At 40.8% G+C, this 12,447-nt stretch overlaps 1 protein-coding gene across 2 annotated transcripts in view; it reads right to left on the bottom strand.

Annotated features, from left to right (window-relative positions):
- The window catches only part of exoc6b (exocyst complex component 6B), a 139,273-nt gene that overhangs the window by 121,563 nt on the left and 5,263 nt on the right, over positions 1–12,447 (bottom strand). The gene's annotated exons all lie outside the window — the stretch shown is intronic.

Genomic DNA, 12,447 nt, shown 5'->3' with positions numbered 1-12,447 from the left:
ATCAGGTGCTCAGGTCACATGATGTTGGAGATCAACTAAACACATCATCCTAGTGTTTATCAGACTCGCCATGAGGGCGCTCACCTACACAGCGCAGTGTTGGCAGCAGAGCAGCTGATTTTACAAAGGAACACAAACCTGATAAAACCTGGAAGAGGTTACACACACACACACACACACACACACACACACACACACACACACACACACACACACACACACACACACACACACACACACACACACACACACACACACACACACACACACACACACACCAGGGCTCTAGAGTGCGACCAATGGTGCGACTAAAAAAAAAAAAATCCTAGGTCGCACCGGTGTGACCAGCAGCTGAGTATCTTGAATTAAGCGATATCGATTCATTAAATCCTGAATCGACTTTTAAATATAAATGTATTTTGCCAGAAACGCCAGAATCTCAGGTTAAAGCTCACAAAACAACTTCAACAACCACCAAACAGTAAATGAGAGAGCAGGTAAACGGATTCCACACAAAGACACATCAGAATCAGCTTTCTTTTTCTCGGCTTTCTCACCCTACGGACACGCCGTCGGGGCTGAGAGCCGACAGCTCACTGATTCTGATGCGTCGGGTCCGCGCTGTGTTTACGTCTTTTTTGCGCTACATTCTGAGCTGCAGGTTTTGTCTCTCTCAGACCAAAATTCACTGAACCAGCAGCAAAGGAAAGAGGAAAACTACACTTCACATTTGATAACATCATCATGAATTCCCTCTTACTTTTGCTGTTTTGCTTCCATCACAATAAAAATCACACTTCATGCACAGCTCTCTCTCTCTCTCTCTCTCTCTGTACTTCAAGAACAGTTTCCCGTCTCCAATCTCTGTTTTCCGCATTATTCATTCGCTTATTACCCACCAGTCTACCGTTGTTTAGAGTGCTGTCAGCCGCTGTCTATTTTTTTTATATATACCTCAAATGACCTCCGGCAGGAAAGCCTGTTCTGCTGTTTAGTACTGAAGAAATTTAAACTTCTTAAAATTATGCAGAATATTTTTAAGGTTATCTGCTATAAAAAGTCAGGCCAGGAAAATCTCCTGTTTATCTCGTGTTTTTCTGTTTTATCCTCAGTTACTTTGACACAAAGGTATCTGCTGTGATGATCACACCTCTGATGAAGTCTCACATGTATCAGTACTGATAAGTGATTAGAATTATAATATTTCTGACTGTCTGAGGCAAAATTGAATCGAATCAGCAAACAGGTCGTCAAGAGGAGGCAGAGATGATGATTAAGTTTAACATAGTCTACAATACTACCACAGAGTGCCAAAGCACTTTTTCAGTAACGTATCTTTCTTGTAGAACTTTGCTCCAAATAAAGAACTTTAACTAACAATCTTGTTAACACAATAATTTACAATGATTATCTTTATGGACAGCAATAAATAAAATCCAAAAAGAAGCAAGCATCCTGTTTGAGAATCCCTTATTGAGGCTTAAAATTTATCTTAAATGTGTTTTTAGGAATCTGTTTCTCCCCGATGCTCATCAGGAAAAGGCCCTGTTGCCATGAGCCATGACCAGATCATTTATATCCCCTAACAAATCCTCCTCCAAAGCAGGTCCAACCAATGAATAACCTTCATAACACGTCGAACCCACAGTTAAATCTGAAGTTAGCTCACTAAGCCTGAAAGCTTCAAGCGTGCACTATTTCTTCCCTCTGTCTCTTTTGATCTGAAAACTAATTAATCCTAAACCTGCAAACCTTTATCGGCTATGATATGATAGCATTCAGGAAAGAATCAAAGCATTAACCGTGCACAGGTTACTGCTTCTTCTAAAAGAAGAACAGTAAAGAAAACAACTGCATCTCCTCTAAATCTCCAGTAGAGGTCGCTTGCAATCCAGCATCATTCACAGCTGGGGTTGACCATAGCAGCTTCCAGTTCACCGCATTGCTCCAGGGCTTATGGGCAGTCTGTGCTGTGATTTTTAGCTCAAACAGTCAAATTACTGATAAATTCTCCTCATATGCATAAAATGTTTTGATCATGTTTTAAAAAAACGACACTAATGTGGGCAGTTTGCTTAATGTACTCACCGAATATATGTCTTCTGTCTTTGGACTGCTGGTCAAACAAAAACAAAACTAATAACTGCATGTTTTCTATTTTATTCCCATGTGTGATTGTTGGGAAACTTTGCAGCTTCACTGTGCAAACTGTATATTTTCCATTTAACATACTTGGATATTCACTCTAGAAAAATGACACAGTAACTGTGCCCCTGATTATACTCATTATTAAAGATCACACAGCTATTAAACGGTAACTACTCAGAGTTTTCCAACAGTCAAAGCAGTTCAGCTCAAATGTTGTTTTCAGCTCACTACAAACTAAAGCGGTGCTGGCAGTGACACAGGAGGATTAATAAAGCAAAATACCTCTTATCCACACTTTGTTTTCCCCTGTAAAGGCAGGGCGCACAGCATGGAAGGCTCCAAAGACAAAGAGTTGGGCTGCATGCTGTGATCATTTCTTTAACAACATGAAAATCCTGAAAAGCCACACAAAATTTTTGCAAGATTTACATGATGACGTACTTATTCTGAAAGTCTGGGACAATGCTGATGTTTAAATCACAGGCTGTAAATAAAAGATGACCAAAGCCAGGGGTGCACATAAGTGGTCCGCAGGTGCGCATGAGCTGTCAAAATAAAAATAAAAATAAAAAACGTGCACCCGATAAGAAGTTGCAACGTGCGTTTGCGTACATAAGATTTTCTGGAGGAGGACAGACATTTGTTTAGAACTCTTGAAGATGTTGAAGAAGCTCCTTTAAGCAATTACTTTGGTATTCCTCCACCTCTAAAGAAATGTCCAAAGAAGTCCGAACCGCAAAAGAAGCGCGTATTCTCGGTAAAGCTTCTTCCCGCAGGCGATACGGTCTCTCAATCACACCACCACACAGTACTGACCCACACATATAGTTCTTACACACACTGGACATTCTGGACATTGTTTTCACTTCATCACTTAAACCACTTTAAGCATATTTGCACTGCACAAGACACTATATAATGTGGATTGCACAACACTGGACATTATATTCTTCATTTCCAGTTAATATTTGTACAGCTGCTGTTATTGTGTGTATATATATATATTTATATTTCTTCATACATTCTTATATACTTCTATACTGTGTATTGTGTATTTTGTTGTACAGTTATTTTATTTTCAACTTTAATTTATATATTTTATCTGATTCTTTCCCAGTTAAATTTACCCTTCATTCTAATTTGTGTTGTACAGTTATCTCATTCTTAACTTAATTTTTATATTTTATTTTATTTTATTCCTTCCTGGTTAAATTTACCCTTTTTTATTTTCATATTTATTTCCTATCTTATTCATAGCCTTTTCTTTTTTTCTTTAGGTCACGAGCAGTTGTCCAAGCATTTCACTGCATATCGTACTGTGTATGACTGTGTATGTGACAAATAAAAATTTGAATTTGAATTTGAAGTGGTTGCAGGAGGTGAGGTGGCTTCCAACAAATGATGAACGCACAGAGATGTGGTGCAGAATGTGCTGTGAAAATCCCACTCGAGCGGATAACTTCTTATCTGGTGCGCGTTTTTTTGACAGCGCATGCACAACTGTGGACCACTTATGTGCACCCCTGACCATAACTCTCAGGTCTTATAAGTGGATGAAATCTACATCCTCTGTAATGGTCAAGAGGGGGCAATTTTTGTTAAAGTCCTACCTGGCCCCCTGGCAAAACTTTGCTAGATCCGCCCCTGCACAGTTACCAGCTGTCAGCTACGTAGAAAAAGATCCTGGTGTAGAAAGTAATATTAAATAAATTGTAGCAACAGATTATCAAGCTTAAACGTGCTGCTGTTGTTCAACTGCTGGTTTCCTCTTTCTGGCGCAATGTGGGCGATAAACAAACAAAAGAGATGGACTTGCGACAGAAAAGCCGATCAGCTGATCATTGATCAGTTTCATGATTGAAGTAGCAGCAGGAGAGAGAGAGAGAGAGAGAGGCAGTCGCTCCATATATCAGTTGTGAAGCTTAACATGGCAATGCTTCACAAACATTCAGAGATGAACTTACACACTTGCTTTACATCTCTAGGATAACTTTCTCAGAGATTAAAAGCCGGTTTGGAAGCACGTAGCGAGGCTCCAAATGCTCAACCAGACCGCCGACAGGTCTCGCACGCCACAGCCGCTCTATCACGTGATGCATACTCTTCCGACGTGCTACGGTCATGAGCTGGGTTACACTATGTCTGAAGTTTTGTGAGGTGCTTTTCTGATAGTTAATGTATACGATTTCCGATCCAGTAATTTAGGTCAGTGTCAGACGGATACATAAGATCAGATCGGTCTAATAATAAGAACACAAAGTTTCAGTGAGCATCATCATGTCATGAGACACTTTATAAAGCAACCTGTTAGGTATTAAATCGCTGCCATCTATAATTCATCATTAATGTTACAATATATATAAGTTTAATATCGTCTTTATTTTACATGCTTATACTGAACAAAAAAATGACATTAACAAATTTGTTATGTTAATTGCAATGCAATTAAAAATAAGAAAAAGTAATTTATTGATCTAACAACAAAAGAGAAGGAATGGAAATTTAGCCATTTCAGAATCAATGAAGTAAAAGAGAATTTTTACAAAAGACACAAAAGGAACTATAAATGTTAAAATGAAAAGTGACTCTGACAGTGAAGAAAGTGAACCTGGCATGTTTGATGGAGATTTAGCGCAGGTGTTCAATTCAGAAACAGGGTTTGATTGATGACGATTACCGATAAAATAAATGTGAATACCAAACTCAGTTTTGCTCCCGCTCTATTTTTAAATACGCACACTTGTATGCTTGTGTGTATTATTGTTGTAAGGCGGACGTAGTAGAGGACACCACGAGAACATTAAAGGGGGAAGTGTGGGCGTAGATTGTATATAAAACCCGCGCCTTATGTGTGTGTGAAATACAGTAATGGCACACATAACTGAGACTGCGCCTTTTAGTACGGTGCGTCTTATGGTCGTGAAAATACGGTATAAATGTTAAAATGAAAAGAGCAGATGATTACGATCTGTTGTGCTATATTATAAAAAGTTAATGCATAAGGTATGAAAGACTTCCTCTAGCCATTCTTGGGGCAACTGTTAATACAGATTTTTGGCAGATATTTCAATGAGTTTGAGCCAAAAATAAATAAATAAATACTCAGATTACTACCAGGAAACCAGCAAATGCGTGCCTTTTTTTCCCTGTAGGTCAGTCAGTACATGTCTAGCTTACATTTTATACAATCTAACTAGCCTGCAACAAACCACACAAAACCATAAAACTGGATTCATAGATTTAAAATGAAGCACGCCTCCATTCGCCCGACCTCAAGAGGACAGATATAGAAAAATCTCATGTTATTTCTGTGTAATAATGAACACAGCACTTCCTGTGTTTTTTCCCCTTCCTGAAGCAGCAAACACAGACACACACACACACACACACACACCTGTGTACAGCTAACAATCCCCCTCCTTCCTCCTGCAGACCAGGAAATGCCCAGCATGTACAGCAGGGTCTGACGTCACTAACTGCTTTCTTTAGATGCACTCATACAAACATAATAAGGCCCTGCCTTTGGCAAACACTTAGGCAAACTGCCGCCTGCTAATGAAACCAGAGCAGAAAACAAAGTACAAACAAGGGCAGTGATAAATAAACAGACTGCTGAGGGTAGATGCAGTCGGAAGGGAGGACATTGGTCCACTCCTAGTTTTTCTACCTTGGGGATGAGGAAAATCCCTTCGGCCTTTCATGTCTATAACTCACATATTTGTTTTTCCTCAGTGCTTTGGGGGGAGGCAGTTCACAAGAACTATAACACAAGCCACAGCAGCATGTGCCCTTTTTTTGGTGGCAATAGTGGAAAGTTTTCACTTTATGCTCTTGTAAATTCTCCAAACAATGGCTGGTTTCCTGTGTGTACAAACTAAGATTAGCATGTTAGCACATCTGCAGTGCCTGGTTAGCTAATTTTCTCTGTATTTCTTTGTGTAGAAATATTTAGGTCCCTTCAGAAAAGGAAAACTGGACACTTCCAACATGATAAGCTTCTAAAACCACTTAAAATACTCAAACACTGGCTACTTTTACATTACATAGTTCTCATAGGACAATGTGTTCCTTTTTTAATCTACTCTGACCATCACAGTTAACAGCTCAAAACGACACTACCACCATAACCTGTGATGGAGGAAACAAATACTACTTCATTTTTTTTGGTGTAATCTGATAGAGCGCAGCACGTCTAACACTTCCCTCTAAATCGTTCGGGACTTGAGTGTATGTATCCACATTACTGTGCATCCTGATATCTTCAGTATTTTCATGTATTTGTGATGACATGACACTAAGATCTTGCGATGGCCAGGCTCCATCTCTGTTACGCCGCTTCCTTTATCTGTGACAGACATCCATAAATGCTCTGATGTAATTCATTTCAGTGCATGAAGGGTCAGAGCTAGTCTTGAGGCTTCCACAGGTCTGTTAGTGATGTTTCACTACAAAGCAATGTAGTGAATAAAAGCAAGGATTCAATATAATCTATGGTGTGACTGCTCTCTCTCTCTCACACTCTCTCACACACACACACACACACACGTTTGGGCCACTGACTGTGTTTCCCAAACACACTGGCTGTAATGGACCCTCAATAATGAGTAGCACAGCTCTTTTCACATTAAAAACAACAGAAGTGCTTTTACCGCCCGTGTGGACAGTTTTACTCAGCAACACCACCACATAAATTAGGAGGCCATTTAAAAATAAATAAATAAAATAAATTAGCTGTCTGTGCATTCCTGTGGAAAACATTTCACAGGTTTCGATGCATAAACTGAGTCCATGTTTGCGGCTGTTACAGGAACTAAGAGGGTGCTAATCAGATGTACTTGATTAACTGATGAAAGTGTAAGCACCTCTTTAAAAGCTGAAGTTGTGGTAGTTTACTGGTTTGGAGCATTCAGCTGTGTTAACAACACCGCAGTCTTCTCAGGAGTGGATTTCATTGGAAATTCAGCCAAAGGCCAGACTGTGCAATGCTCAGAGAGACTGCAACAAACCCAAGAGCTAAGAACAAATAGCTCATACCAGCTGTCAAGCACAGTGGTGGAGGGGTGTTGATTTGCTCTGCAGCCACAGGACCTGAACACCTAGTAGTTACTGAGCTGACCATGAAATCCTCTGTCTAGCAAAGTATCCTAGGGTCAAATGTGAGGCTGTTTGTTGTTCATGCAACAGTACAATGACCCCCAAGCACAGCAGCAAATCTACATGAGAACGGCTGAAAAAGAAGAATCAAGGTGAAGGATTGAAATGCTGTGCTGGGACCTTATGAGAGCTGTGCATAAATTAATGCCTGCCTGCACAGAGTCCTGTGAAAACTCACTGCACCGTATGCGGATAAAATGCCAGCTGTTTAAAAAAAATTTAGATTTCTTGTAACCTTTGCTGCGACATGGGCTCTCTCTCTTTCTAACAGCAGTACCTGCAGAATGAAGGGTGTCGTCAGCATGAAGGCAAAACAGCACACCACATTTAGTTATTCAGTTATTAAATGACTTACTAATAGTTTTTAAATACAAATCAACTCCTACATTAGTCTACATTCTTCTAAATTAAGCTATAGGGCTATCTATTGGCTTAGGGAGCTCAGTGAAGTAAAAATGTTACGCTGAGCCATTGTAAGTGGAAATTGACAATTAAATTAATCCTATAATGTTAAAAATACTGTAACATATCACATGCAGGTTAATATGCATTTGCTGCTGCATCAGAGAAACCATTACCCATTACACTATGAAGAGATGAGGGCTGCTCATATAGATGCAAATTATAAGAGGCGTACGCAGAGTGAAAACAAGCTCACAATAAAGACGGGGGAAAGGGAAGCTGTGGTTCCCAAAGCGTAAAAGTTTGGTAGAAGTTCAACAAAGCTGCTCTCAGTTATGACATCATTGCAAACAGCTGCTGTGTGTGTGTGTGTGTGTGTGTGTGTGTGTGCGTGTGCGTCTTCTATCCAAGGATCTTTGGAGAGGAGTTTGCTGACTGCTCGACAGCTAGCTAAATAGGATCTTAACCCACTTTAGACGTGCAGCAAACCCCTGATTGTGTGTGTGTGTGTGTGTGTGTTTCAAGTGCAGAATGATGACTCAGCAGGGTGTGTGTGGATCCGTGTGTACATGATCTAACAAGCTTGTGGTGGGTTCCTCCCACTCTTCTCTGACTAGTTGAACCCTTGACTTTCTCAGAGTGTGAGTTTTCAGTGGAAGACGTTAGTGAGGACACAGAAAACAAACAGATGACCTCTCCTCCAGAGAGCTTTCACTCCTTCCCAGCATGAACTACAAACCACACAATAGTGTTCAGTGCCTCTTTTCCACACACAGCTTTTATTTGGGCGGGCTGCCCAGGTATACTAACACTGGCCCAGGCTACGTTTGGTGACTCATTTTTCCTTCTTTTTTCTCATTTCCCCATCTGCAGTAGATTAACTGGTGTTCCTCATATTTCGAAAGCTCAGTTGCTGCAGCTGCAGCTAGCTGTGACCCTCTCTAGAGCACACATGGCCAAAAGACGACCATCTTAATCTGACTTCTGACACCATGAAAGGGTCATCCTATCTTAAATGACCATGGCCCTTCTGCTCAACCATCTCAGATGATCTCAAATTAATTATGTTAGTAAATAACACTAAACCTACTTTGTGACAATAAACAACATTGTGAATATCAGATGCTCGTCCTCCCATGGATGGACTTAAATATCATCAGGGCTTTGTCCAGTGATAATCTGACACAGATGGCTTACAGTATCTGCTGGCATTGTGTTAAATTAATAAGCTGTTTTCCTCTTTGTCAGGAACAGACTGGCAACCATTTATTTTTATGTATACAAGGTTAACATGAGGTTTGACTTAAACAGTTTTCCCAAATGTTCAAAATAAAACAAAAATGCAAAGAACTTTTATTTTAATAAAATAATAAATGAGAACAGGACGAAAATAATTAAAAGCATTACTGAAATTCTTCTTCAAAATAAAAGCTGCTGGTGAAGTCAGACCGAAGCTGCTGACAGTTTCCTGTTTGAAACTGGTGCACTGCTGCTAATGAATGGCCTTGCAAATGAACAGTTTTCATCACATCACCTCGAATGAGCATCATTGCAGATTTTATTTTAGCCCAACACCAACACAGCTGAGCCAAATGTCGTTTGGCGCTGTAGTTTAACATGCGGCTCATGCAGTCTCATGGCTGAACATCCAGCACAAAGACTGAGCCTCTCTGTCATATTTGAAATAAACACCTGCAGCCCAATAAGGAAAAAGCATTTTCCATGACTTTACAGTAGAAAAACCACAAAATGAGCACATGTGTAAAGGTTCCCTGTCATTAATGGCTAAATCTGACAAACCTCCCCACCGGCATGCTGTTAAACACAGGGTGGAGCTCAGCACACATACACGACTTTTTAAAAGCCTCTTCAGCTCAGGATGAGCTGGACAACTCTCAGATGCACTCAGCTGTTTCTGAAGAAATAAACATGAGCAATGCAACCTCCACGGGCATTGAACACACAAAAAAATCTGCAGAAATCCAAGCTCGATATTCTCAGCTGACGCAGACAGAAACTTAAGACTTAAATTGACTGCTGTGCTATTTAATCTGTTTATATGAGCTCCTGATAATCTGAACAGATTTAATGAGGAACAACAATGAACTTGAACAAACTTTTGTGAAAAAACACAAACAAAAGAACAAAAAAGCTGTTATTCAGTGTGTGTATGCGCATGTTTGCAATGTCTAATGCGACGGTCATTGCATTAGAGAAGAGGTCTGTCATGATACAGCAGCACTTCTACACAATGTCACTCATTCATTAGCCTGACTTTAACCTTTTCATAGCCAGCACTGTTCTTGCCTGTCTGTGTTTATGCAAGTTGTAAAGCAAGAGTGCATCCCAGCATAACTGCCTTTTAGCAAGGCAGGAAATCCCTCACTGAACAAATATGCAGTTGGTGCATAAAACCATTTGCAGACATTTAAATACGGCTAAAATTCAGCTGAACATCATTATAGTGTTGATGTCATTTACTGTAAATCTGATACTAATTTAACCAACAGCAATGTAGGGGAAAAATTCAACACAAGCACAAATTAGATCGGGGAACATTGTTTTTTTATAAAAATAAATCAATCTATCTATCAATAACTGAAACTTAATCTGGATTTTGGTACGGTGATAATGACCTTTTCCCAGGTGCCAAAGTGACATCTTTAAATCTGTTCTGGCTAACAGACAGACATCAACAGTGAAAGTGATGGTAACGTTCCTCTGTAACAATCAGGGGGATGTTTTAACGCATCAGCACAGAGAGTGACAGCCTAACAGTCACAGAAATCTCTCGGGGTATCCACCAGCACACAGCAAGCCCCGCAGTGCCAAGCAGCTTTCTTTTAAAGCTACACTTGTTTTTAAGCTACAATTTAATGTGAAAATAGTTGGACAGTTCACCACTGACATCTTTAAAATGTAAACACTCTCTAGGAAAACAGCAAGGTGATATAAGTGCTCTCTACCCTCAAGTATAGCAGGAGAAAGTTCACTGATGTCGGACAAGAGGGTCTGGCTTGGTGTGGGCGCTTCAGGCTTTTCTACACTTAACTCATCACACCGTGCATCTATGGGCGTTGCTCGGTGCACTGGGGCACAGTCATGATAGAACAGGAAATAGACTTTCCCCATATTTTTCCCACAAAGCAGAGAATTGTTTACGATGTCTTGATTTCCTTTCGCTGGACCTCAGGGGGCCCAGACCCCCACAGCTCCGGTCAAGCAGGTAACCTTATCCTAACATTTGCCAAACCCAGACTCCTCCGACTACCAGATAGAGGAGAGAGCTTGGTCAAGTCACAGAACCACTGCGTTGGAGTCCACTGCCAGCAAGTTTTACACTGCTCCACCTTACATTTGGCACCCAGCACCCTGTTTTTGTGCTGATGTTAATGCCAGAGGAGGTTTGGAGCTCTGCAGTTCTTGAGTCAGCAGAGTGTTGATGACACACCCACTCTGAAAGTTGCAGTGGTTCCTAAATGCCTCCACTTTGCAATAATAACACTTACAGCTGTTCATGGAATATCTAGGAGGGAAGAATTTTCACAGACTGACTTGTTGCAACAATGGCATCTAGGGCCGGGCCATATCATACCGTTCACGGTAATACCGGTATAGTGTTGGGCAACGATAAGAAAATGAAATATCGCGATAGAATATGGGTAAAACGCGCATGTGCAGTGCCTTTGTTTTCATACGCACATGGCGGAAAAAGCATGGTGGCAACGGAGAATGAGAAGGGTAAAAGCGGATCGTTGAATGAAACAGATGAACCAGAATTGGTTTCTAAAAATGCTGCAACTTCAGTGGTGTGGAACTGGTTTAGCTTTAGAGCATGCTAGCAGGCCGTCGTTATTACCGTCTTTTTTGGAAAATACGGCACACTTAAAATCAATCCTTTGAGTTTTCTGAAAATTGACAGTGGCCCTTATAATCCCGTGTGCCTTATGTATGAATTCTGGTTGTGTTTACTGACCTCGAAACGATTTTATGTACACAGCGCTCGAAAATCTGTCAAATGTTTTAGTACGACTTTGCTAAGCTACGAACCCGCACCACTTGATGGATTGTCGGAGCATTACGGCTATCGTAGGTAGGGATGGGTACCGGTATCCGGTGCCATTATGGCACATAAACGGTAATAACCAGACCGAAAAGCAGCGTACACTTCGGTGCTTTTTTTTTTTCATGAGATGTCATACGCTTTGGATTCTAGCCAATCATTTTAACTTTCCGAGGATAGTAGGCGGGCCCAGGTACGCATGTTCTTTTAGAGCAGAGCTACAGATTAAAAGTCTGGCTGTACTTCACAGCAAAAGATGCAAACTCAGCAGCCTGCAACAAGTGCTTTAAGCTGATACTGTGATACTGTCAAAGGAGGTAACTCCTCAAATCTGATGAAACACCTGGCGACGCAAAGCGTTTTTTTTTTAAAGCTGAGAAATGCGCCGTATTTTATAGCTTGCTGCGAGACCTCACAACGTGCACATCTACTGTGGGTGTGGTGCCTGTTATCAGACCCAGAGTTTGCAACATCCCCCAAAAACCCAAAGAGGAGAGTCCTGGCCCCTAGCCCTGCCAGTGTAGCAGAAATGATGACGGATGATGATGGCAGCAGCAGCCGTTCTTCTCTGCGTGAGTAGCTTAATGTTGTTTGTGTGTAATTTACGTTGAGTAGGCTAACCACGTTATTACATTAATGCACGTAAGGTGAACTAGCAAACACCGTGGTAGTTACATGCG

The sequence above is a fragment of the Neolamprologus brichardi genome, chromosome 3, assembly GCF_056152115.1.
Source record: "Neolamprologus brichardi isolate AB-2024 chromosome 3, ASM5615211v1, whole genome shotgun sequence".
NCBI lineage: Eukaryota > Metazoa > Chordata > Actinopteri > Cichliformes > Cichlidae > Neolamprologus > Neolamprologus brichardi.
This window is presented reverse-complemented; position numbering and strand designations above follow the sequence as displayed.